Consider the following 26,332-nt stretch of genomic DNA (forward strand, 5'->3'; position numbering starts at 1 on the left):
ATAAAGTTATGTAAACCAAACTTTCTGCAGTCGTTTCTTTTAGCCATTTCCTTATACAGTCCAAAAATGAAAGAAATCGGATAATAACCACGCCCACCTCCCATACAAAGGTTAGGTTGAAAATTACTAAAAGTGGGTTAACTCCCTAACGAAAAACGTCAGAAACACCAAATTTTACATAAGAAATAGCAGAAGGAAGCTGCACTGAGAGTTTTTTACAAAATGGAAAATGGACGTGACGTCGCCCACTTATGGGTCAAAAACCATATCTCAAGAACTATTCGACCGATTTCAATGAAATTCGGTATATAACACTTTCTTGACACTCTGATGACACGGAATGTGGAATATGTTCGAAATCGGTTCACAACTACGTCTACTCCCCGTATAACTCAATTTTGAATTCTATCTGATTCGTTCACTTTATAATGTATTCATAAGGAACCAATGAAGCTAGCGGAATAAAACTTTACACAAATACTATATTAGAGCTGTGACATCACTTGTGGAATAATTGTCAAAATCGGACCATGACTTTTCAAGGGCCCTGATATCGAACATGAAGAACTCAGTGCCTAAGGTTAATTTTTCACCGAAAATATAGGTAAATCCCTCAGATATTTTAATGTAATTCATTCCCTCTGAAACAGTTTCTCTCTGTACCTGAAATGGTAAAAAATCGGGTCATAACTTCCCCCAGATCCCATATACCTAATTATAAGTAATATTAAATTAGTTGAGCGTATAGTCTTCGATACACTGTATCTTGGTGGTGAAAACGAGTGAAATCGGTTTAGGAATTACCTCAGTTCCCATATTCTATATATTATTCTATTGAACTTTATACCAAATATATGGGTCGACTTGTGTTATCTTTATAAAATTGGGAGAGTATAAAATGTTCGGTTACACCCGAACTTAGCCCTTCCTTACTTGTTAATGATAGAATCGTTGATTAAATTTTCAGTGTCTGCTATGATTTGAAAAAGATCAAAGAGAAAGGGAACGAGGAAGTGTTATATATAATTTAAGAAAACCAAAAATAGATCAGAATCACTTTCTAATTTTTGTTCAATAAATGACTTGAGGAGAGTTAGTTTTCACCATATTGTAGGCTAGGGTATTTGTTAAGTTATCAATAACTTATACATATGTATGTGGGCTATTTAAAATATGGACTCAGCTCAATGCAGGATCATAATGTTTTTCTAGATCTGTTTATATACACTAACACATATATTCAATAAGGTGGTAAAAAAAATTTGTCGGCTAAATGTATTTTTTTCATTTCATATTCATTAACCACTACTTTAACCGTATTTTAAGTGGTGGTTAGATATCATATGTAGTTGACATTGTGGACTTGTTGTTATATTGGACAATAGTGGATATTCTACGACTAGTCTCTAACTAAGATTTATTTGAAAATACTCAATCAAATCATTATAGAATATTATTCATCTTTATATTCAAATCAATATAATCTTATGGTTCAGTTCTTTCTATCCCAGCAGTAGTCATCGCTTTTAATCAATAGAATCCAAGTTGGGTATATAGTAACGAAAACAATTTTTATAAAACCTTTCCGAGGCAATAACATTAAGATTTTTTCGAGCACTTGTTAAAGAGAACCAAAGATTGGCTGAACTAGGTAAAGTTAATATGTGGAATATTACAATATTACAAGTACAAATTTTATCCGAAACTTTCCACGACCTGTTTAAATTAATGCAATATAATTTCATACAAATTTGAAAAACCGCAATAATAATTTACAAATGTGAAATCAAGTGCTGATAAGAAGCATAAAATCAAGAAGAAACAGTGGAAGTAGCAGCAAAAATACTGATAAATGAAACAAATAATGCTATATAAATAATCTAATGACATTTTCCAATGAATTTCAAAATTAGAAGCAAAAGGCAATAATCAACGGCACATGTCGACACACATACGTTTTTATATCAGACATAACGCAAAAGATAAATGCTTACAAGCAAAGATAACGCATACACAACCCACTACGAGTTCCAATACCTGTTAGTGTGGGCTCGGCGAAAAGGAGAAAAAGCAGGTGGACGCGCATACCGAAATGATGATTGGCAATTACTCACTCATTATACTCAAATATAATATATAGATGAATGGCATTCGACACAGCGATCTCCCACTCAATTAAAATATTTTCACCTGCTTCCATACGTATGCGTAGCCGTCCACCTCTTGCCATCGCGCCGCTCAGATAATGACGTTTCACTTATCGCACTAATTACTCAGAATTATAAATATACTTTTCTATATGTACATATACATATATATAAATATATTTATATGGCACTTGAGCGCGTTTACCTGTGGTATGTATATCTGACTTATCATCACCACTCATTAATCGTTTAAATATATGTATGTAAGTACATATACATATATACTCATATATCTGTAGGCCGTTTTATTACCTTCAATTAGCTGATAAGCAACAAATTTGATTAGAAATTTATATTAATCATCAGTTGGAGTTTGGTGCCAGATAACGGGAATGGGATCACAGTAGCGGTACGGTCGTACACTGTACTTTGTTACATATTTATTTAAGTATGTAAAATTGTATGCTCTTTAGAGTAAGACGAAGTCACTATATTCATAAATACTAAATGTACGATTCTTCTCAGACATTTATGATATTACAAGGTACTTCAAATGGGCTGGCTATTTTATGATTATGAGTTTAATGATCTTTACAAATTTAAATTTAATTTAAGAAATCAACGAAATTTGAATTCCTATCAATATTTTCAAATATAGAAAATTTATTTTCTGATTTTTAGCTTAGTATAATTGGTACTTAGTGCATAAATAAATTCGGAGTTACTCCGAATTACTCCGAAACTTAAATATATTTTATTATATACCAATACTATGATGACAGCTATAACGTATTTTATTTTTGTTGTTTTTAAGCGTAATAAATTAATTAGGTTAGGTTATACTGGTAGGCCAATACGCCACACACGCCTATTTAGGTCCTTTGCGATACCAGATGGAGTGCCGTCACGTTGTCCACGAGGAGTAGTCATCCTTTAGGATGCTGGGCTTGACGCGAATTTTAAAAGCATTTGTGGCTTCACTTTCGATACCTCTTCCAGGTTCTCATAATGTGAGGCCCCCAAGTAGCGAAGTCGTTGCCTTGACAATGCAGGGCAGGTGCACATAAGATGCTTCATTGTTTCTATTGCACCTTGCTATTGACATTTCCTACAGTCAATCATACAATCTCGATCTGTAAGTCCCATTTTGTAGGCATGTGCCGCCACCAGACAGTGACCTGTGAGTATTCCCACCAAACTCCTACAGTCCCTTGTATCGAGTGACAGAATGAGTTTGGTGTACTTCTGGTCTACGGTTTTACACATGGCTTTAGCGGTTTTACACCCCGGTATATTTGTCCAACGTTTTAGGATTATTCTTTTCACGCCCCTGTCCAGATCATTGGACAGACAGTGCATGGGTTTGTTGGTCGCGTTTCCGGAAGACAGTTTTACACCATTCTTGACAATTTCGTCCACAATCTGGTTGCCTTCAATGCCTTTATGTCCTGGCACCCTGTGGAAGTGAAGACATGTGTTCCTAGCAACTCTCTCCACTGCCATTCTGGTATCCAAAACACTTTTTTTTGGTCGAAATGCAAACCAAGCTTGTTGCCTTGATTGCTGCTTGACTGTCTATGTATTGACTTTGGCTTAGCCGGCTGCTGTATTGAGGGCTAGCTCTGCGGCTTTCCCAACAGCAAACACCTCCGCTTGAAAAATACTGCAGTGGTTCGGAAGTTTAAATTACTTAGATACTGTAAAAAATAAATTCAGAGTTACCCCGAAAAACTCCGAAATTGCAAAATTTTGTTATACAGTGTGTTTTAACTCGAATAGCGCTGAATAAAATACTTTGAAATATGTGGTGTGCTTTTACTAATAATATTTAAGAAATCGGTATTCAGCAAAGACAAATACGTAATACGAAATACTACCAAATACTTGAAAGAGGCCTTTCATAACAAATAAGTTATACTGCAAGGGTTAGTATAGTTTTTGTAGGAGAAATTCTATACTGGTACACTAAGCGGGACTCCGAAAATTTCTGAAGAGTTATAAAAATATTCATGCTGCAAAACATGAACATACCCTTTATGACTTAGTGGTCTCAATTCGTTAAATTACTTGAGTCTCAGGAATAATAGAGAGATCAGTGATTTTATTATTAGTTTTAAGCTGATGGAACTGAGTACGACTATATGTTTGCATGAAAGTTATACAATTTTAAAAGCTCAATTCGCCCTTTTTACATCAACTTTATAGATGGAGAAATTTTGGAACCTATTCTAAAGATAGGAAATCTTTAAAACAGTTATATCCTTTAGAAACTATATGGTTGATGGGTTGAAAAGGGAGGTAAAGTGAGGCTGACCGCGCGTGGCCGCACTTAGGACATCATTAGGCCCATTGTGCTTCTCAGAAGTACTATGATAAGCGTCACCTAAACAGCTCGGTCGATTTGACAAAACTTCTAAGTTTTTTCCATTCCAGCTGCCCAATTTCTCTTAGGTTAGAGTATTGGGAGCCGTGGAAGGTGTCTCTTCTTAACCGACTGACAGCTGGGCATTCGCAAAGATAATGCTCTGGCGTCTAGTCATCCTCCGCGCACGCCCTGCATTCCGCAGATTCCACTATACCAAGTCTCTTCAGTAGTGATGAGCGATATTGCTATTTTTAAATCACAAAAAAATTATCGAATTTATGAGAATTTGTACTCCATTTCTTATTTTCACATTTACATTTTTATTAATTTTAACAATATCCAAAATTTTAGTTGCTTTTGTAATCACCGTACCCAAAATTATCAAAATCATAACTAAAATTGCTACTGTGATCTGAACACTGATTACTACTTTCGAACTGATATTGGTACTGTACAATGATTGTTACTTTTCGAATTGCTATTTCTACAGTGATCGAATTAGAATTACTGAACTCCTATATGTACTGTGATCGAACAAAAGCACTGAATTTCTCAAAAGCTACTGTGATCGAACTCAAATTGCTGAACTGCAATTGCGATTGTAAATTACTGATTGATCGTAGTTGCTATATTGCGATTTTTCAATCACAATGAAAAAATCACCGGTTGTGAAATATCGCTCATCACTACTCTGCAGGTGGCCTCTAAGGGGTAAGTGTCCCGTGATCACACCTGTGATACAGCTTAGTTCTCTTTTGCTCAGAATAAGAAGTTTTTTGGTCTGTCCATTGTCTACATTACCCCATAGTACTTTTCTGAAGTTTGAAACTATATAGGAATTAGAATAAAAATAAAGATGACTTTGCTATTCATGTTCTAATATTTTCACATATTTTCCCGAATCAATTGGATAAGTCATGAGAACTGGAATATGGAAGTAGAGTTATGAGATTAAATGGTTTTGAGGGGTCGTTATAATCTAGCTCAAAGAAATGCTATGGTAACTTAACTGAACATTTTCCAATATCGGTTTAGGTTTGAATATTAGGTCAGAGTGAGTTATATATTCGGGAAATGAAGCCGAAATATATTTTAGGTTGTTTTACATTTTGCACGAAGTACATAATTTAAACTCTACGCATGAAAAATGCAATACTGTCAAATCATTTCCACTACCACATACCAAATATTAAATCCGCTCCATTAAAAATATGAAAGCATTTTGTATTTAAAACTTTCCGAAAATTCCATACAAGCTTTTAATTAATTTAGCTTTAAGCCAAACCCATCAACAAATAATTATTTTATTTAATCCTGCGAAAAAATCACGCCCCGCAACAGTTTTGCGCCCCGACCTTTTTTTCGTTTTTGTATCACTTTTTCGTTTATTTATTTGCCACTTCATGCGAATGGCGAGCGCAAAAAGTGAAAATGCTAAAAAAGTAGCAAAATATGTATTTACATAACCTTCGTCAGAAATTTTAAATCTGCATGCCAACAACTACAACAATAACAACAACAGCATACGCCATTAATCTTACACGAAATGTTGCTTTGGGGAGCTAGCGGCATTCATATTTATTAATTCTGAAAAATACGAAAAATGAAAGTGCGAAAAAATATGCGCACAAAAAGTAGCGAACATTTCAATGAGCGAGCGTGCGAGCGAGCGAAGGCGTAAATGCGTGTGAAAAATCAAAATGTGATGCCTATTTTCCCCAATGGATGAATTGTTGTGGTTCAGGCGTGGTGCTGCAAAGCGCAAAAAATGTATTTTCAACTTTACTTTACACACAAACATTGTGCCCCTTGACACTTGGTGTATGTTTTTCCGCATGAGAGCTTAGAAAATATTAGCGGAGCGCATGAATAAGTGGGATGGATCCGCTGAATAGGTGGTTGAACTTGAGTGCTATTTTCGTTTAACAAATGGCTTTATGAGGTGTTGCATTTGAAGTTTGCTTATTATGTTATGAGTTTAAAAGTTTCGGAAATTCTTGTATGTATTAAATTTGAACTGCTGCTGGGCTTTAAAGTATTGACATGAACGTGGGTTTAACAATTGAAACCAGAAATTTGTTTTGATTGTTAAAAAAAGTCACTACTGAACTTATTAAACGATTTTTGTCAACTCCGAATTTTCGGAGTAACTCCGAATTTTGCTATTTGCTGCAACTAAATTTAAAATTTGTTAGAAATATGAAGAGTCAATGTGAGTACTTTGTATAATTCCGAATGGATGATTTTTCTCAACTCCGAATTTTCGGAGTAACACCGAATTTTTAAATTTGCTCCAATTAAATTGAAAATTTGTCAGAAATATGAAAATTTAATGCGAATACTTTGTATAACTCCGAATTTTAATACTTTGTGCAAAATATGTCCTACACCTCAATGGAATAACTAAAATATTTTCAATTTTAATAAAAATGTTCCGCGAAAATAGTACGCAAAAGCGAAACAAAAACTATGAAAACGACGCCGATGAAATAGTTCCAACTTTCAGCACGTAAAAACCATTCTCACTTTATTATGTACAAAAACTTGAATAACGCTTTCCATTTATCTTCTTCGAGGTAAATTCACAAAAAGGGCTGAAATGTGAAAAAGCTATGAATTCTACAAAAGACAAACTTTTTTCAATATCATAAATAATTCGTAGTGTAAAACCAGTGTTCATTTTTACAACATTTACATATTTAAATTCATTGCTCTTGCTGAGCACTTTCTGCTATTTACTTTTTTCATACTCCCGTGTTTCATACTTTCTTCACCCCTTATTTTTTGTCAATCTACCTTATCTCGCATAATGTTTTTTCGTAAGCTTGACATGTTTGACTGCAATACGACAACTCAATAACGAATTTATTTGCAGCACATTTGCAAAGTCACTCCTTTCGCTTTTCCATTGCTTGCTGTTCTTTTTATAGTGCAACCGTTGGAGGAAGCCATTGGACAGGATGGCTTATTGAAGTGTTGGTGAGATTTGAATAGGTGCAAGCTGGCAGAAATGCATCGAAAAACATGTTTGCAAACAATAAATCGTCGGGTAAGTGCAGTGTTCACAGTTCGGACTGCATACAATGTTGCATTGTTGCAACAATAAAAATGTCGTTTGTTTCCGAAAAGGATTTTGTGTGCCAAAGCGAGAGGTGTTAATAAATAGTGATAAAGAAAAATGTTAGTAGTTTTTGGTTCGAATTATTTTATTTTAAAGATTATAATATATTAAACAATTGCCTAAATAAGTTGAGCTAGATTGATGGATAGGAAATATCGATGTTAACATCTGTCGATTTGAATTAACTTTTATTAACTTTCTAAATATTCTTAGTATAATTTTTTTGGCTTCCACGAAATTCTTCGGAGTTTTGCGGAGTGACTCCGAAAAAATATTGCATGGTTAAAAGTTACCGGAAGTCGTTACTTGTTAATTACAAACGATTTTTACATTATAAATTGATACAAAAAAGCTTTTTTCATACTTCTGGTGGCTTCGAAAAGCTTTCATATTAAAACATTTCTCTTTAATCCCTCAAAAGTTACTGCTATTAACTATGAAACACATTTAAAATTACTGTTATTAACTTTGAAACAGATTTTCTAAACCTATTTTATTGACTTATTGCTGTTTAAATAAATTCGGAGTTATTCGGAGTGACTCCTAAAAAATATTTCATACTTAAAAGCCATCGGAAGTCGTTACTTTTTAATTACAAACAATTTTGACATTATGAGTTGATATAAATAAAGCTTTTTAAACTCTTGGTGTCTTCGGAAAGCTTTCATATTAAAACATTTCCCTTTAATCCTTCAAAAGTTACTGCTATTAACTATGAAACACATTTTTAAAGCCTATTTGAATGACTTATTGTTCTTTAAATAAATTCGGAGTTATTCGGAGTGACTCCGAAAAATAATTTATTGTTTAAAAGCTACCGGAAGTCGTAACTGGACAATTACTAGTAATTTTGACAATTCAAGTTAAAAAAAGTTATTTTTTTTTTATATTTCTGGAGGCTTCGGAAAGCTTTCGTATCAAAATATTTCCATTCTTATCGCTGAAAAGTTATTATTAACTTTTAACTGATTCCGAAAGTTAAAGAGGCTTATCTTAGTAGTAAAACAGTTCAGAGAGCATAGTATTTAATATGGAGTTATTGGAAAAAACACTCCGAAACTTGATACCTTATTCTGAAGCCTTGAAAGTACTTTTGTTCAAACCATCTTTAACTAACCCTTTCGCTTTAAACTGAGCGCTGCGATGGAAGTCAGGTGTGGTGTGTGAGGTATATGTAAATGAGTAACAAATACACATCTATTGTATAGTATCTGTTTGCTCATGGATTTCACGGTATCTTTGCGCATTTAACGCCACTCAGAAGTGCACAAGAACGCAAAGGAATCAATCACCTGGAAAATTCTTTGCATAGCTTAGCCGAAAACTTTTCACCGCTACTAACTTGCAACACAAAACCATTGCACTCCCCTCTCTACATACTCTACACTCATTGTTGTTTTACAATAAACTGGCTTATTGTTGTTGTTGCTTTATATAACACATTTGTTTACCGGACGATTTAGTGCATACGCCAATTGCAACCGTGCGACGTTTCGACTGTCTGTTTGTTGCATGTTTTGCATACACGCTCACACCTTGTGGCACCGAATGCAATGTAGTACTCGTAAAATGCACCAACACAGCGTGTGCATTGATGTGTGAGCGCTTTGCCGTGTGAAAGAGGGGAGGAGAGAGTGAGACCCAGTGCGCAGTGTGTGTAAATGGTTGTTTGTAACTTGTTTTTTGTTGCTGTTTTTGTCAGTGCAAGTGCGCGTAAATTGCACTCAATTGCACATTTCCTCCCTTTTTGTTTGTGCAATTCTTATTGCAAGTGTTTCTAAAATTTTCACACTTTCGAATCGGTCAGTTAATAAACGAGTGTATTTCAGCTTTATGGTGTCAAGAAAATGGTAATCTTCAGAATTGTTAAACTTTTTTTTTTTTATTTGCTCTTTATTTACTTCTAGCAGACCCGGCCACACGTTTTTGTGGCTAAGGTATACATTAAATTAAGTTGGTCCAACCTTGGCTTCGGCGACGATATTGATTACTCGAGGTTGATTTATGTTACGCAGCATGATGACAACTCACACTACTTTTAATTGCAAAGTGAGTGGATATAGTACAGGCAATTTTAAATAGTTTGGGATAATTGACTACGTCATCCTGGTTTGTAGCTGTGTCAACTACCCTGGACCGAAATTCTAAATTGTCGCATTAAGATCACCGATATCCTTGTTTTTTACCACCAACATAGGTCATTCAATCAGTCATTTATGGTTATCATATCGAGGTTTCATGTCAGGAAAACTTCTCTTTCGAGTCAATGAAGTGACAAAAATCAGTTGGAAATGCTATTAATCCATCGAGGTGTCTACTGCCGACTGCTTCTACAATCGCAATTTGATATTGTTGCAAAAACACTCATATGTTAGTTTTTAATTGGCGATTCTTTATGTGTCGCCACAAATTAAATGATTTTAGGCATGCGATTAGCCCGTCAGTAACAGTTGATCCAGGAATAATTGGAAGAGTCGGGCGTAAATCACCTGCTAACAGAATCCTGGCTCCACCAAAAACGTTCATCGACAATCAAGATCTTTTAAAGTCCTGTGCAGTACCTCCAGCGACTTCTTGAATATTTGGAAAATCTTCGTTAAAGCGCTATTTTTTGGCGATTTTGCCGACTGGTGTTTCGTTCATTTGCAATTTAGGAGTAATTTCAAGGCCGAATGTGCCGTTTTTTTGCCTACTAACAGGTGCCAAGTTGCCCCTATTCCCGTTAAACTCGGTGGCGAAAATGAGTGAAATTGGTTCGGGAATTACATCAGCCCTCATATACTATATATGATGATTTTCTATTGGACTTGCCAAATATATAGGTCAAATTGTCTATCTATTTTAATAAAATTACATCAATAAATTGCGATAGTATGAAATATTCGGTTGGATCCGAACTTCGCCTTTCCTTATTTGTTACAACTTGTTTTGGGCTATCGACACAACCTTATACAGTTGAACAATAACAAAAATATTTTAACAAAGCAACAATGATAACCTTCAAAATATTATTTTTTTTTTCTCTCTTTATATTTTTCTTGTCTTTTCTCATATTATTAGCTTCCTCGCAATTTTTCCATATTTACTCACTTTTAATCTTTTTCTGGCTTTCCACGAATATTTCAAGACTAAAATTAGCCAGATCGGTTTGGCCGTTCTCGTTTTTTTGCGGCACAAACGAACAGCAATTCATTTTTATATTATATTATTATCAAGCGACAATTTTTTTAATTCCGCTCACGACCATTCAGTAAGGAGCCGACCAAGCTGATCTTAACCCCCCTCCAGTACCTCCGTGACCTAGTGACGCCCACAACTCTACAACGCATAGTTAGCCGCCGAGCGTACATTTTTCAAAATTTTTAACTCGTGATATCTTTTGAATGGAATATCAGAATCTAATAATTCAAAAAGTTATATAAAGGTTTTGAAGCGATCTTAAATAATAAATCATTAATTTCGATAAGGATTAATGTGTGTGTGATTGGCGTTGCAACCGTTTAGCCGGTTATAGCCGAATCGACGATAGTGCGCCACCTGTCTCTCTCCTTCGCAGTTCGGCGCCAGTTGGAGATCCCAAGTGTAACCAGGTCGCTCTCCACCTGGTCCCTCCAACGGAGTGGAGGCCTTCCCCTTCCTCGGCTTCCTCCGGCGGGTACTGCATCGAACACTTTCTGGGCTGGAGTGTTTTCGTCCATTCGGACAACATGACCTAGCCAGCGTAGCCGCTGTCTTTTTATTCGCTGAACTATGTCAATGTCGTCGTATAACTCGTACAGCTCATCGTTCCATCGTCTGCGGTATTCGCCGTTGCCAATGTTCTGAGGACCATAAATCTTGCGCAAAATTTTCCTCTCGAAAACTCCTAGTGTCGTCTCATCTGATGTTGACATCGTCCAAGCTTCTGCACCGTAAAGCAGGACGGGAATGATAAGGATTAATACTAAGGTACAAATAAAGAGCCTTTTCAAGTAGTGGTATTTCAATACATTTTTTTATATAAAATCGTTTATTGTGACAAAACTATAATAGCTAGAGATATGATGTAGCGGTAATGATAAGTTCTACAAAATTGTAGTACATCACTTTGTTATATCTGCAATCGTTTTCGCAGCATTCTATTAAAGAAAGTTTTTTGGTATTTTTTTTTACATTATCGGAGTTTTGGTAAGGAACCCAATTTTTTTTTCAAACTAAATATAGCCTATGTCACTCAGGGATAGTATAGCTTTCCAACGGTGAAAGAATTTTTCAAATCGGTACTAGCAGACCACTCCGACTTCGCACGGGTTTAAAGAAACATTCCAAAAGTTATAAGTTTTTACACACTTATACGACCTACAGTCTTTGGTGTCCGTTGTATTTCTCTCTGATTATGAATGCGTTGGGAACGCTCAGAGTTCGACGTTCTAGAGTGAGCTTGTATATTTTTAATATTTTGTTCTTCAAGCCGTTGCACACGCTCCGTATTCGACTCTCAAGGGCGTACATGGGAGGTTTTGAAATTTTGTTCTGCAAGCAGCTGCGAGCACTCGTTACTCGACTCTCTGGCACGAGATTGCGATGCGAAGAGAATATCTTGCAAGACGATTTTCAGTTTCAGATTAAGATACTCCATCACGGAGCCTTTTTGATACCCTCACTTGGGAACTATTTCCAGAAAGTTGAGATCTAGCAATAAATATAGCCTATGTTACTCGGGGTGAATCTAGCTTTCCAATGGTGAAAGAATTTATTAAATTGGCACAGAAGTTTTTGAGTTTATTCAAAAAAAACATACATACAAATCTTTCCTCTTTATAACAGTAGTACAGATGTAAAAGGTTTATAAGCGAAGGGTCGCGGTTAAAATAAACTAAAATTAATTTATTAATTGTATTGATTTTAAAAACTACCCATTCTTCTCTGTAGAATATGGACATGTGTCCAAATACATTTTTATTCTGAGCTCTCCTCATATGAAATGACTACATGTAGTACAAAAATCAATATATAATGCTATTGGCAGAAAACAAATATGTATAAGAATAGTAGTTATAGGAATTTTATCAAGGTATTCCTGACTCAAAGTCTTCACATTTCGTAAAGCATCGAACTGGTCACCTTTATCTTTTTAAACACTTCACTTCTTAATATTTTTTTATCTTTCAGGGGGTCTGAATTTCGTACAAATTTCGAAGGAATTAGCCTGGCGTACTTAAATCATGAAACTTTTGCTCATACTCGTAATATTTCCAGAGGTATCAACAGCGGATGTAGAACCCATTACAGATCTAATAGGGTTCTTAAAACAGGGTCAGATTTCATTTGCCCAAAATTTGTACGATCCAACCTAAATTACGTGAGGAAAGATCCAAACTATATGCCTTGAGCAAGAAAGAGCAAAAAGGTATCCTAGAGTATCCCTAATACGCCATATTTTAATATCGCATTAGATGAGACTCAAGTCCCACATCATTCCCGTCCTACTTAGTGGTGCAGAAGCGTGGACGATGTCAACATCCGATGAGACGGCACTAGGAGTTTTCGAGAGAAAGGTTTTGCGGAAGATTTATGGTCCTTAGAACATTGGCGACGGCGAATACCGCAGACGATGGAATGATGAGCTGTATGTTTTATTGGACGACGTAGATATAGTTCATATATGTTTTGTCTTCGTTAGTATACATTTTCTCTTAATCGGCTCAACAATAAGTTCGGCCATATCTCGAAAAATATAGCAGTGCAAGGTTTCTATCTTTCATGTAACTACTACAACAAGGGCTACCATATAAGTCATTTCCGAAATCCGGACAATAAATATTCAAGTGAAGTAAAGTAAAGTGAGTCCAAGTTTTAGACTTTACGGCATTATACAGCCTCTACAGGATCATGTCACAAAACTCAGGTCAGCTTGGAAATGCAACTGGGGAAAAGCGCTCTCTGAAGATATATAATAATGATATATTCCATATCAACAGGATTTGGTGACAAACTCAGTAAACATCAGGGCCAATTAAGAAGGGATTTCTTCCACGATGAATTGTTAAGCCAAGTAATGGGATTTTAAATAATATGTATTGGCGTCTGTATATAACTTTTAACCAATCGTTTTTTCTAAAGAAATATGAAGATTAACGATGACTTAACGTATAGGGTAGACGCGCAGGCAGAGATAACATGATGTTTGGAGTATTTGAGAAAAAGATGTCAATTAAGTTGGAATCAAGAGTTATACAGCTTTATGATGACAACAATTGTTCAGAGTTCGGAGAAATAAATATCGACTATATAGTCGGATATGACTTGTAGAATGAATGACTGTAGAAACTCCAGCACGGCAAGTATTGAATGGAAAAGAATGGTTGCAGAGGGATTGTGACGCCTCACCTGCGTTGGGAAAATAAAGTGGATAAAACGTAATTAGTGCTAATTAGTACCAAGTGCGGATGGGAAAAACTTCCTATACGCTGTTGTGGACTCGCACAAAATGGTTTAAGTGTAAGAAAATACTGTCAATATTCTCTAAAATAGAAATAGTAATGTCCAAATGTTATTTAAAGCGCGTAGGCATATGTATATGATTTCATTTCATCGGAAAAGCTTCAAATGAAATGACTTATAAATTGTATTTTTAAAATTCCGCCGTAACAAGCAAAATAGTTGAAATATTTTCAAAACTCATCAATATTTAATTTCGCACAAAAATGCTACAAAAGTGAGTCACCCAACAAAAAGAAAATTATAAAATATATTACAATGCACAACTAAAAGCGCACCTGCCAGAACCCATGAGTAAATTGAAAAAAGTATAAATGAAATCACCTGCAAATCGTCAAAATAATTACACAAAAAGTGTTTTGTGTGGCCAACAAAATGGCGCAGCGTATAGCCAAGCGGAAATACAAATTTCATATTTGTTGTACAATTTTCAATTATGTACGATTTTTTTCGAATTTTATTTACTCGCTTTATGTAAAAGGTGGTGCCACGTAACGACGTCATCGGTGAATAGCGCAGGAAAATATTTGCGACGCGCCAAATCAATTCACAAGAACGCAATTTTTGACGGGCTAAAAGTGCGGCGCTGAAACCCGAAATTATATAAATAATAGAGCAACAAACACAAATGCTTTATGCAAATATAATTTTTTTTGTGTAATTTTATATGTGAGCGTTTGAATATTTGCGTTCGGAAAATATGCGAAAATTCATGAAAAACTTTAGAAAGCCCGTTTTTCCACATGCAAATGTTGGCAAATTTTCAAGATTTTTATTGACATTTGCATTTTTGCAAATATTTTCTTGTTTTTCGCCATTCTTTTTTCTTTCCTTTCCGAAATATAACGCTTTAAAAGGCCAAGTATGCAGCGTTGCGAAAATAAATAAATGCGAAATAATGTATCCATTTGTATCAATGAATTTCTCGCGGCGAAATTTTCGGATTATTTATGTGAATTAATCACGTAGCTGTGCATAGATATGGCAAATAATTGCGTGACATGCCTGGGAATTTTTCAGAATTTTGTAATTTTCGTGATGCTTAGCATATGAGGCGTTTAATGTGACGGCTTTTCGGATGTATTAGAATTTTGGGAAAAAAATAGAAACATTTTAAATATTAATTGCAGACAATATACAATATAAAGACCTTAAAAACTTACCCAGATATGTATGAAAATATGAATGCAGGTATATAACAATTCATATGGTACACTAAACCTCTTTATATAGTTTGCCTTATTGTTGAAACCACTAACCGATCAAAAAAGATCTCGGCATTTTAGGGTGGTCATAATCTTCTCTATCTTGGTTTGATAGTTAATCAATAAGAGTCAGAATTTTGTGCGAGGCATTTTCATATACATATATCAGAAACAGAACTAAACTACATTCTGTCAAATGAGTACCCGGAAATTTGAAAAAAAAAAAACACAACCATCTTATCAATCATCTAAATTTATTATATCCCCTTCAAAATAGGCCCCTTCTGAGGCAAAACACTTCTTCTAACGAACAATCCAATCATCGAAACACTTTTTAAAGCTATATTCCGGGATGTTCTTCAGTTCTCGTTGCGAATTAGTTTTGATGCCTTCAATGCTCTCAGAACGGGTTCCACGAAGTGGTAATTTGAGTTTTGGAAACAGGAAAAAGTCACACGAGGTCATATTTGGAGAGTACGGTGGTAGTCGATGATATTTATTGAATTTTTGTTCAAAAACTCGTTCACAATGATCGCTTTGTGCGATTCACCTTTTGAAGAAAATGCAGATCTTTTGTCACCAATCACGCTGCGACTTTTCGCATACCCAAAACATCAACCAAAATATGGCGAGCGGCCTCATGAGACATGTCCATTATTTGGGCTATCTTTCGCAAACTATAATGACGATGACAAGCACCATTTCCTTGCCGTCCTGAACGTGGCAAATCGTTCACTTCTACTCGCCCCTCTTTGGACTTTTACCAATTGTAAACCTAAGTTTTCGACATGGTTGAATCACCAAATATTTTTTTTGGCACAAGAAATTTTGTTTGAAACACAAAATTTAACACAAACTCTTTGTTCAATATTTTTATCCATAGTAAAAATCGCAACGCACACATAAGGTTGGCTTGTTCCTAATGACGCCGTAAACAAACTAAATGACACATAGCAATAAAAATTGAAAGTTGTGCCAACCTGCGAAAACAAATTTTTGAAATATTCTCAGCAGAAAAATTTAAAATGAGAATTTCCAGGTACTTATTTGACAGAATATATATGGGATATAATCACTTTCATAGGGTGGATAAACAAGTGAAATAGAAAGCTCATTACAAAGATTACTTTGTTTCCTTCAATTTAATTAAATCTAAAACATTTTATTTTATTACTTCACATATTTCTTAAATAATTTTTATTACTTCTTTTAATTCTCCAAACTCTCTTCAACATGTTGTTCTAATCTCACACTGATTTATTCGCACGCAAACATAAACTTTCATTTCCTTTAATTTTTTACCCGTATATTCTTATATCCAACTGTGTAAAAACGCCAAGCTACGTGGTTGAGAATTTAAAATTTCAACTGCTTAAATCCTATCGGAGAATTATGACTTTTGGCCACTCTTTTGAGCAGCTTTTTTTACATTTCGCCTAAAAGCATCGCTAAGCTTCCGCATTGCGCGCTGCGGACATATAAAAAATCTATTTAATCCTCATCGTATTTATGACATTTAAATACTTCTGTGGTGAGAAAATGGCAAAAAAGTGGACACCATAAAGCATGTGTGTTTCAATGACTGCAGTTGGAATTGTTATTCAAAGAGTGAACATCTCAGGTATATATGTATATGCTCTTACAACATACAACACTATAAAATAATCGGTTATGGATATATCGTTAAATATACTAAAAATCTTAGAAGAAAACGACAAATTGATTTCTGGTATTTTTCTAAAGAATTGAAGCTGAACGAAAGTAAGAGGTTCCCATAATAAGATATTTAAATTAACAATAAGTGATCTATATCAAATTTCAAGAAATATATGCGGAGATTTGATGTGAAAATAAATAAAATTGATCAGAAATTTCAACAATATTCAATCCGTATATAATATTGTCCACAAAATTACCTTGTGATATGTTTCCAAGTCCCCAAGAAGGTGATCAGCCGTAGAACTTAGCTTAACCAACTAGGTTAGGTTATTGGCTTCTTTCGACGCACTAGGCCTTTGGCAGACCCATTGTGATACCACCGGGACTGAGACACACAAACTATTATGTCCTCACTGAACCACTATGTGGTCTTGATAAAATTAAGTAATTAAAAGAGTCTGATGTGTACAACTTCCGCCACATCATCGAGGAAACTGCGTCGAATAGTTGCGATTCTTCTCTTATAAATAGCCTTACATCCGCATAGAAGGTGTTCAATAGACTCTTCTTTTTCTACTTCTTGGCAGCTTAAAGTATCCCCAGTCTGCTGGCGTGTCTCCCAATCAGACAGTGACCTGTTAACACTCCTACTAGGCTTCTTATGTCATTCCTTTTGAATTTCAATAGTCAGCATGTGCGGCTCTTATTCCACATAGGCCACGTTTGTCTGCTCGTTAAGTTCAACGAAACGTATTTTCTTCTTGTCTGATACGACAGTATCCCGTAGCTTCATATGTGACACCCCATATCGAACAAGACGAGACAAAAAACGCATGCTCGCTTGGTGTGAGTTAGACCAAAATATGTGTTTGTGTCTTATTAGTCAAAGACGTTTTTGACTAATCCGTTGAGGGTTGAGCCTAAGCAAGTCATTGATTGTTTCTACCGAGACTCAGCTACATATATGTATCTACAGTCGATTTGTCGTTTAAATATAACAAATTACACTATGATATAATTTTTTCTGGCTTTACAAAGGAAATTTAAATGGGATCACCATCTAGGGGACTGCCATGGAACCCAACCTAACCTCACAAATAAAGGTGTGCGACTCTTGAACGGTGTTTGCAAATATTTCTAAACAGGTAAACCGAAGTAGATTCCTGACTGATTACATAGGCCACATATTACATTCACCTTTTAATGAACAAAAGTGTCGCTTTTTCTAGTAAGAACTGGTTCCATATTACTATATGTAAACCAATCTAATACTAGGTCTCTTGTCAGGGTTAAAGTGAAGATAACAGTGTATAATATAATTATCATAACGTCTTCGATTCATCTCTTCTCTGTACGTTTTATTAGAGTTCCGCGCTCTCTTCAAACAAATTTACTCAGTTGAACTCGTCTTTCTTTTTGAATATGCCAGTCTATGTGATATATGGGAAATTGCTTGTTCGATTCGCCACTCCCCATATTTTCGTTTATCAAGGTGAGCTATTGTAATTACGACCTCTTATAAGTCATACCTGTCACAGTGTCGATTGAGAGATTACCAGAGAATATGATGCTGGAGTTGAATACCGATCAAGGCGTATAATTTTGATTCACATTCCTTCATAATCTTTAATATGCAATGCCAAATTCCTAAGGTTTTATATGACACTTTAAATGGACGCTCGATATTTACCACATTCATTTTCATTCACTTAAACACATGTTTTTTTTCTCATTCTATTCTCTCAATAACCTTTCGGAACTTTTAGCGTAGGTCGTTAAAACGGAAACGGTCAATCAATTCATTCATTAAAACTCACCTAAATAATTTGTTTAACAATGAGATCAATGAAATTGCCAAAGATTTACGCAAGCGATTAATATTTATTTGCCGTTAAAGTAAACGAAATAATTGTGAGAAAGGGAGCGTAAGGAGCAAGGAGGTGTGCAATAAAATACAAGACAGAATAAAAAAAAAAAAAAAAATAATAATGTATAACGGTATATACACGCATATATTTAAGAGTAGATTGTGAGAATTTAATTTACGCCTTACCTTTTGCCGCTACAACAACGGCAATTTGCACAGCTAAATGCAGCAACAACAAACAACAACAATATTCCATTAGTGAGATTCGTGTGTGTGTATGTTTTTGTGGTTTGGCAAGCAGCTTGTTGAGCGAACCGCTTGCTACGCGCAGCAACTTGTAAACAGCTCAATCAGAGGCGCGGCGCGGTGGCGGCACGCGATGCCAGCGCGGCAGACAATAACAAATTGCCGCTAAGGAGAAAATAGACAGATAGCGAGATGGAAGCAACGCAAGACCGGCGAGGGGGAATACGGTGAAAATGTAGAAAATTGGAATGCACGAAATGCTTTCCATCGCAGCGCTTGCTAGAGAACTAGCGTAAGTGGGAGACGCGGCGATGCACGCGGCAAGTGAAAATGCAGCGCGCTGCTGCTGCTGAAGCTGCAATAAATTTCGGACTTGAGCATTTTAAGAGCTAATTTATAGCTAACGTGGTGCGCAAACGACAGACAGATTGTGCCGAGCGAACGAAAGACGAGCTGAGAAAGCGTTGCGGATACGCGTCCGATGCGATTGCAGCTGGAGCCGGAAAACTAAGCGATGCACGGAAAATTTTGTTTGTAATTGCAATTACAATTTGGAGCAAAAATTTAATTGTTCAAAGCGCAAAATGGTGGAGGAAAACGACGACGCGCCGGAGTGGGTATTCATCCAGCGGTGGGGTATGAAAGGCGGCGCATTCGACAGCAGCTGTGGTTGGACGCGGAAGCCTGCGCGCGGAAACTGCTGTGTGAAAACCACCGCAAGCTTGGTAACTAGCCAAGCGCCAAATCGTGCGTTATTGTTGACCGACGCCCGGTGCGATAGTCGTTGCTTGTTTGTAGTAAACGCCTGCCGAAGGACAACACAAATTGCAGGCGGCACTGAGCTTTCTCGTGGTTACATTGGGCTAAACTGTGGCAATTACTTGACACACACATATATACCATTATATATACTATATATTTATATTTATACATATGTATTTTATATGTTTAAAAAAAAACTAGTTGGCAGCACTTAGCACATTACAGAGGCACTCACTGCACTTGCGGCGAATTTGTGTTGGTGGCGCCATTAAAACTACGGAATTTCTGTTGTTTTTTTATTTTTATTTTCATTTTTGTTTTTTCTTTTTTTCTTTTTAGTTGCTGCACACTGTTGTGTGTTGTGTAATACACAAATTTAAGGAGATCTTTTTTATTTTAATTTATGTCGGCGATTTTTTATTATCATGTTTAATCGTAGTTTCATAAAAAATTATTTATATTTTTTATAAATTTATGGCAAATTATGATATTTAAAATATTAAAAAAAAAAAACACAAATAATAATAATAAATAAACAGCATTATAAAATAGAATAAATTTCTTTATTTTATATAAGCTTTGAATTTAATAGACATTTAACAAACGGCAAAAAAATTTTTTTCGGTGTCAAGAAGCCTAACAATAAGTTATAAAATCTTAAATCTATTTAAAAACTAGACAAGCTCAAACAAATTATAAGCTTAGCAAACTCTGAGATAAATATAGTTTAATTAACATTAAATTTAAATAAGGTAAAAAACTGGAGGATGGTATCATGTGTAGAAGTTCACGCAAGTGAGGAAAGTTTTTGATTGTCACTCACTTGGGAGTGGCCAGAAACGATTCTTCTCCACATGGTTCAAGCAGCTCACGACTTCCGGTTTTAGACCAAGTATCCTCTGGGTAGCCAACAGACATCCGTTTGAAGGCGAGCTAAAGTGAGAAGGCGAAGCCCGCTTAAGCGGTTGTGCGTAGGGTTTGGGACCCACCACATAAAAACGAAGTACCAATGAAAAATCTACGAAAGCCTCGGATGAGACACCCCCCTTTTGATGACGACCCATGCAAACGTTTTAAGGATAATGATATAAGGGCATGCACCTGGAATGTCCGGACCCTTAATTGGGAAGGTGCATCTGCCCACCTGGTTGATGTCCTCATACGACTTAAGGCTGACATCACCGCCATCCAAGAAGTGCGATGGACGGGACAAGGACGGAAGAAGGTGGGTCCTTGTGACATCTACTACAGCGGCCATATAAAGGAGCGCAAATTTGGTGTTGGATTTGTGGTGGGAGAGAGACTCCGTCGCAGAGTCCTGGCATTCACCCCGGTGGATGAACGTCTTGCCACAATCCGCATCAAAGCGAGGTTCTTCAACATATCGCTGATTTGCGCCCACGCCCCAACGGAAGAGAAGGACGATGTGACCAAAGATGCTTTCTATGAGCGCCTAGAACGCACCTATGAGCGCTGCCCCCGCCACGATGTAAAAGTCGTGCTTGGTGATTTTAACGCCAGGGTGGGTAAAGAAGGTGTCTTTGGCACAACAGTCGGAAAATTCAGCCTCCATGACGAAACATCGCCAAACGGATCGACTTCGCTGGGGCCCGAAATATGGTCGTCTGTAGTACCAGATTCCAGCATAAGATAATACATCAAGCTACTTGGCTGTCTCCTGATCGAAACACGCGGAACCAAATCGATCACGTTGTGATAGACGGAAGACATGTCTCCTGTGTTTTAGACGTGCGTACGCTCCGAGGACCAAATATAGACTCGGACCATTATCTGGTCGCAGCGAGGATACGCACCCGCCTCAGTGCGGCAAAGAATGCCCGTCAACAAACACAAGGAAGGTTCGACGTCGAAAAGCGAAATCGCAACAGACATCCACGAAATACTCTACTCGACTTGCACTCCTGCTCTCTGAGAGCAATTGGTTTTCGGCAACGACAAAAAACAAGCTGGTACGATGAGGAGTGCCGTCTCGCAGCGGAGAGAAAACAGACTGCCTACCTCGCAACGTTGCAAACGACCACAACACGTGCGGGATGGGATAGATACCGAGAGCTGAAGAGGGAAGCGAGACGCATTTGCAGACAAAAAAAGAAAGAGGCCGAAATGCGTGAGTACGAAGAGCTTGAGAAGCTGGCAGACAGAGGGAATGCTCGAAAATTTTATGAAAAAATGAAGCGACTTAACGAAGGTTTCAAGACCGGAGCATCCTCATGTAGAGACCAAGGTGGTAATCTGGTAACCGATGTCCAGGGCATACTGGGATTATGGAGGGAACACTTCTCCGACCTGCTGAATGGCAGTGAGAGTACAACACCAGGAGATGGCGAACCCGATCCCCCAATCGATGACGATGGAACAGATGTTCCATTACCCGACCATGAAGAAATTCGAATAGCAATTACCCGCTTGAAGAACAACAAAGCAGCGGGGGCCGATAGATTACCGGCAGAACTATTCAAATACGGCGGCGAAGAACTGATAAGGTGCATGCATCAGCTTCTTTGCAGAATATGGTCGGAAGAAAGCATGCCTGACGATTGGAATCTCAGTGTGCTCTGCCCAATCCATAAAAAGGGAGATCCCACGATCTGCGCCAATTACCGTGGGATCAGCCTCCTAAATATCGCATACAAGGTTCTATCGAGCATATTGTGTGAAAGACTAAAGCCCACCGTCAACAAACTGATTGGACCTTATCAGTGTGGCTTTAGACCTGGAAAATCGACAACTGACCAGATATTCACCATGCGCCAAATCTTGGAAAAGACCCGAGAAAAGAGGATCGACACACACCACCTTTTTGTCGATTTTAAAGCTGCTTTCGACAGCACGAAAAGGAGTTGCCTTTATGCCGCGATGTCTGAATTTGGTATCCCCGCAAAACTAATACGGCTGTGTAAATTGACGTTGCGCAACACCAAAAGCTCCGTCATGATTGGGAAGGACCTCTCCGAGCCGTTCGATACCAAACGAGGTTTCAGACAAGGTGACTTGCTATCGTGTGACTTCTTTAACCTGATGCTGGAAAAAATTATAAGAGCTGCAGAGCTAAACCGAGAAGGTACAATCTTCTACAAGAGTGTACAGCTCCTGGCGTACGCCGATGATATTGATATCATCGGAAGCAACAACCGCGCCGTTTGTTCTGCTTTTTCCCGCATGGATAAGGAGGCGAAGCGAGTGGGTCTGGAGGTGAATGAGGACAAGACGAAATATCTCCTGTCATCAAACAAACAGTCGGCGCATTCGCGTCTTGGCTCCCACGTCACTGTTGACAGTCATAACTTCGAGGTCGTAGATAATTTCGTATACTTGGGAACCAGCATCAACAACACGAACAATGTCAGCCTCGAAATCCAGCGCAGAATAACTCTTGCCAACAGGTGCTACTTTGGACTGAGTAGGCAATTGAACAGTAAAGTCCTCTCTCGACGAACCAAAATCAAGCTCTACAAGTCGCTTATCATTCCCGTCCTGCTTTACGGTGCAGAAGCTTGGACGATGTCAACATCAGATGAGACGACACTAGGAGTTTTCGAGAGGAAAATTTTGCGCAAGATTTATGGTCCTCAGAACATTGGCAACGGCGAATACCGCAGACGATGGAACGATGAGCTGTACGAGTTATACGACGACATTGACATAGTTCAGCGAATAAAAAGACAGCGGCTACGCTGGCTAGGTCATGTTGTCCGAATGGACGAAAACACTCCAGCCCTGAAAGTGTTCGATGCAGTACCCGCCGGAGGAAGCCGAGGAAGGGGAAGGCCTCCACTCCGTTGGAGGGACCAGGTGGAGAGCGACCTGGTTACACTTGGATTCGGCTATAACCGGCTAAACGGTTGCAACGCCAATCACATACATACAAAAAACTGTTATTCTCCTTTTAATTTATATTAATTTTGTTTAAAAATAAAAAGGAAGGAATAATTAAGAAAAAATTAATAGCATAAAATAAAAATTTTTGAAGCGGTTTTGAGATTTATATTTTCGGTAAAATTAGTTTTGTTTTTACAATCTTTAGCTGGTATTGTTTTTTTATATTTTTTTCTCTTTTTCCAATGTCAGTTTTGGAAATATTAGTATTTTCATTTTCATTTTTTTTACTTATTTTTTTTGTATTTTTTATAATGTTTTTTTTTTCCATTTTGCAGTTTTATTAGTTCTTTTTACCAATATTTATTTTTACAAACTTCGTTGCGATTTTAGGTGAGATGATTTTTAAATTTAAAAATAAAATGATATCAAATGATAACAATATCTACCCTTATCTGTGTTTTGAAATGAAAATGACGAATTTACACATTTGTTTAAAGTACAGTTGAACTTCCATAACTCGAAGTTCTCCGTAACTCGATCTCTTGGATTGGGAATGAAAGTCAAATTGCATACAAATTAGATACTTTCCATAACTCGAAGTCTCTCTAACTCGAACTTGTTTTTTGTGGATTATGAAGAATCGAGTTAGGAAAGTCCACAGTATTTTATATTTTTGTTATTTTTATATATTTTTTTCTTTTTATGTGGATTGAATTTAACATCCAACAAAACAAACGAATATTGTTTTTTAATTTATTTGAACTTTTCTAAATTCGTATACAGTGGAACTTCCATAACTCTAACTTCCAAACATTTAAAATTTTACTATCGAGGCACAATTTATAAGAGGGTCTATATATCGTATGGAAGAGAACAAAAAATATGATATTATTATATACAGTGGAACTTCCATAACTCGAACTTCTCGATAACTCGAAGTTTGTTTTGTGGATTATAGTGATTTGAGTTAGAGAAGATCTCCATAGCTCGAACTTTTGAATGAGCAATAGCGTTTAGAATTCAAATTTCATACAAATTTCCTTTCATAAACTAAAACTTCCTTAATTCGAAGTTCTCTATAACTCGAACTCTTGAATTGGCAATAGAAGTAAAATTTCATAGAAATTTCCTTCCATAAATCGAACATTTTGACCAAGGCAAAACACAAAATATAAAATTTTACTATTGAGGCAGAATTTTAAAAGAGTCCCTCTATAGCATATAGATATTACACTTAAGCAAACTGAAAGAAACAAAATTACAGAAAACATGTTTTAACGGATCTACATAAAACTATATGCGAAATAAATTAATAAAACTGTATGGAAATCTATATTTTACATTTTTTTTTGAAAAATTATATGATTTAATGAAATTTTTATAACACGAAGTCTCTCTAACTCGAAGTTTTTTGTGTGGATTATGGTGCTTTGAGTTAGAGAAGTTCCACTGTATTTAGATTTTAAATAAATTAAAAAAACGTATTTATTTTAGAAAATGTTAGAAAATATTCAAATTATTTTTGAAAATCTTAGGAACATATTTTATGATTTTCTATAGACATTTTTTAATTATTTAGTTTTTAGAAAATTTTCGATTTTTTTTCATATTTCGACAAAAAATTACTATTTATTTTTTATTTATGTTATTTTAGTTGCTTAAACGCGTTAACTAATATTTTTGCTTTTGCTTAATATTTTTTTTTATTTACATTTCGAGTTCTTCATAAGTGGTTTTTCTGTTTTCCAAAAACAATTATTTTTTGTTTGTGTCTTTTTTTATGTTTTTTATATTAAAGTTCATGTTTAATAAAAAATTTAAAGATCTATTTGTTTACATATGAGTGCATTATTTATGTACAAGTGGTGTAAAACATGTAAGTACAGAGAAATAACTGCAAAAACAGATCGAATAATTAATTTATGTATTACTGCTTCTATGTTTTTTATGTAGTTTTTCTTGGCATTCAATTCCTTAAAATTTTTTTGTTGGTCACGTGTTTTTATTATTATATTTTAAAGCTTTATAATATTAATTCACTTGATTTGCTTTACTTGTAATATTATTTCAAATTTCCATACTCTTTAATTAAGAATTTATAATGAATTTAATGATGATTGAATATGATTTATTATGATTTTTTTTAATTGTATATAAATTTCCGTATTTAATATATCTATGGCATACTGAAAACCGAGCACAAAAATCTTATTGCAATATATTTTTTATTAATATATTATTTTTGTTGCTTTTGTTGTTGTATTTATTTTTGCTTTTTTTACAAATATTTACTTTCTTATGTTTTAGTTGTTTTTGCTGTTTTGTCGTCTGCTTTTTAAATACCGCACTTCAATTGCACCGCGTGATCTGCTCTCTCGTTCATTAGCCGCACAACTAAATTGAAATTTCGAATTTTCGAAATTAATGCCAAAACTGTTTTCGACGGCTGCCAAGTGCGTCTTTGTATGTGTGTTTGTTTGTTGCACATCGAATTTGGCTGCTGGCTGTGATCTGCCATTACAGTGGCTGCCGTTTGGCGCGGTGGTTGTAGTTGCATGCCGTTTTTGCTTGTGGCAGCTATGTATACACATACATATGTACAAGCAGTTGCAGTATCTGTTCGATTTTATCGATCCTCTC

At 36.1% G+C, this 26,332-nt stretch overlaps 1 protein-coding gene across 10 annotated transcripts in view; it reads right to left on the reverse strand.

The window, feature by feature from the left end:
• The window catches only part of LOC105215127 (probable serine/threonine-protein kinase fhkD), a 125,932-nt gene extending 99,821 nt beyond the window's left edge, over positions 1 to 26,111 (reverse strand). For 5 of the 10 annotated variants that reach the window (XM_054232874.1, XM_054232867.1, XM_054232870.1 and 2 more), the window contains exon 1: positions 19,031 to 20,006. The gene's annotated coding sequence lies outside the window, so the exon portion shown is untranslated. Of the gene's footprint in view, positions 1 to 19,030; positions 20,007 to 25,974 lie in introns of those variants that run through there. The other 5 variants (XM_054232866.1, XM_054232873.1, XM_054232875.1 and 2 more) reach the window with 5 other exon arrangements.
• Between the last annotated feature and the right edge of the window lie 221 nt (positions 26,112 to 26,332).

The sequence above is a fragment of the Zeugodacus cucurbitae genome, chromosome 6 (genome assembly GCF_028554725.1).
Source record: "Zeugodacus cucurbitae isolate PBARC_wt_2022May chromosome 6, idZeuCucr1.2, whole genome shotgun sequence".
Lineage (NCBI taxonomy): Eukaryota > Metazoa > Arthropoda > Insecta > Diptera > Tephritidae > Zeugodacus > Zeugodacus cucurbitae.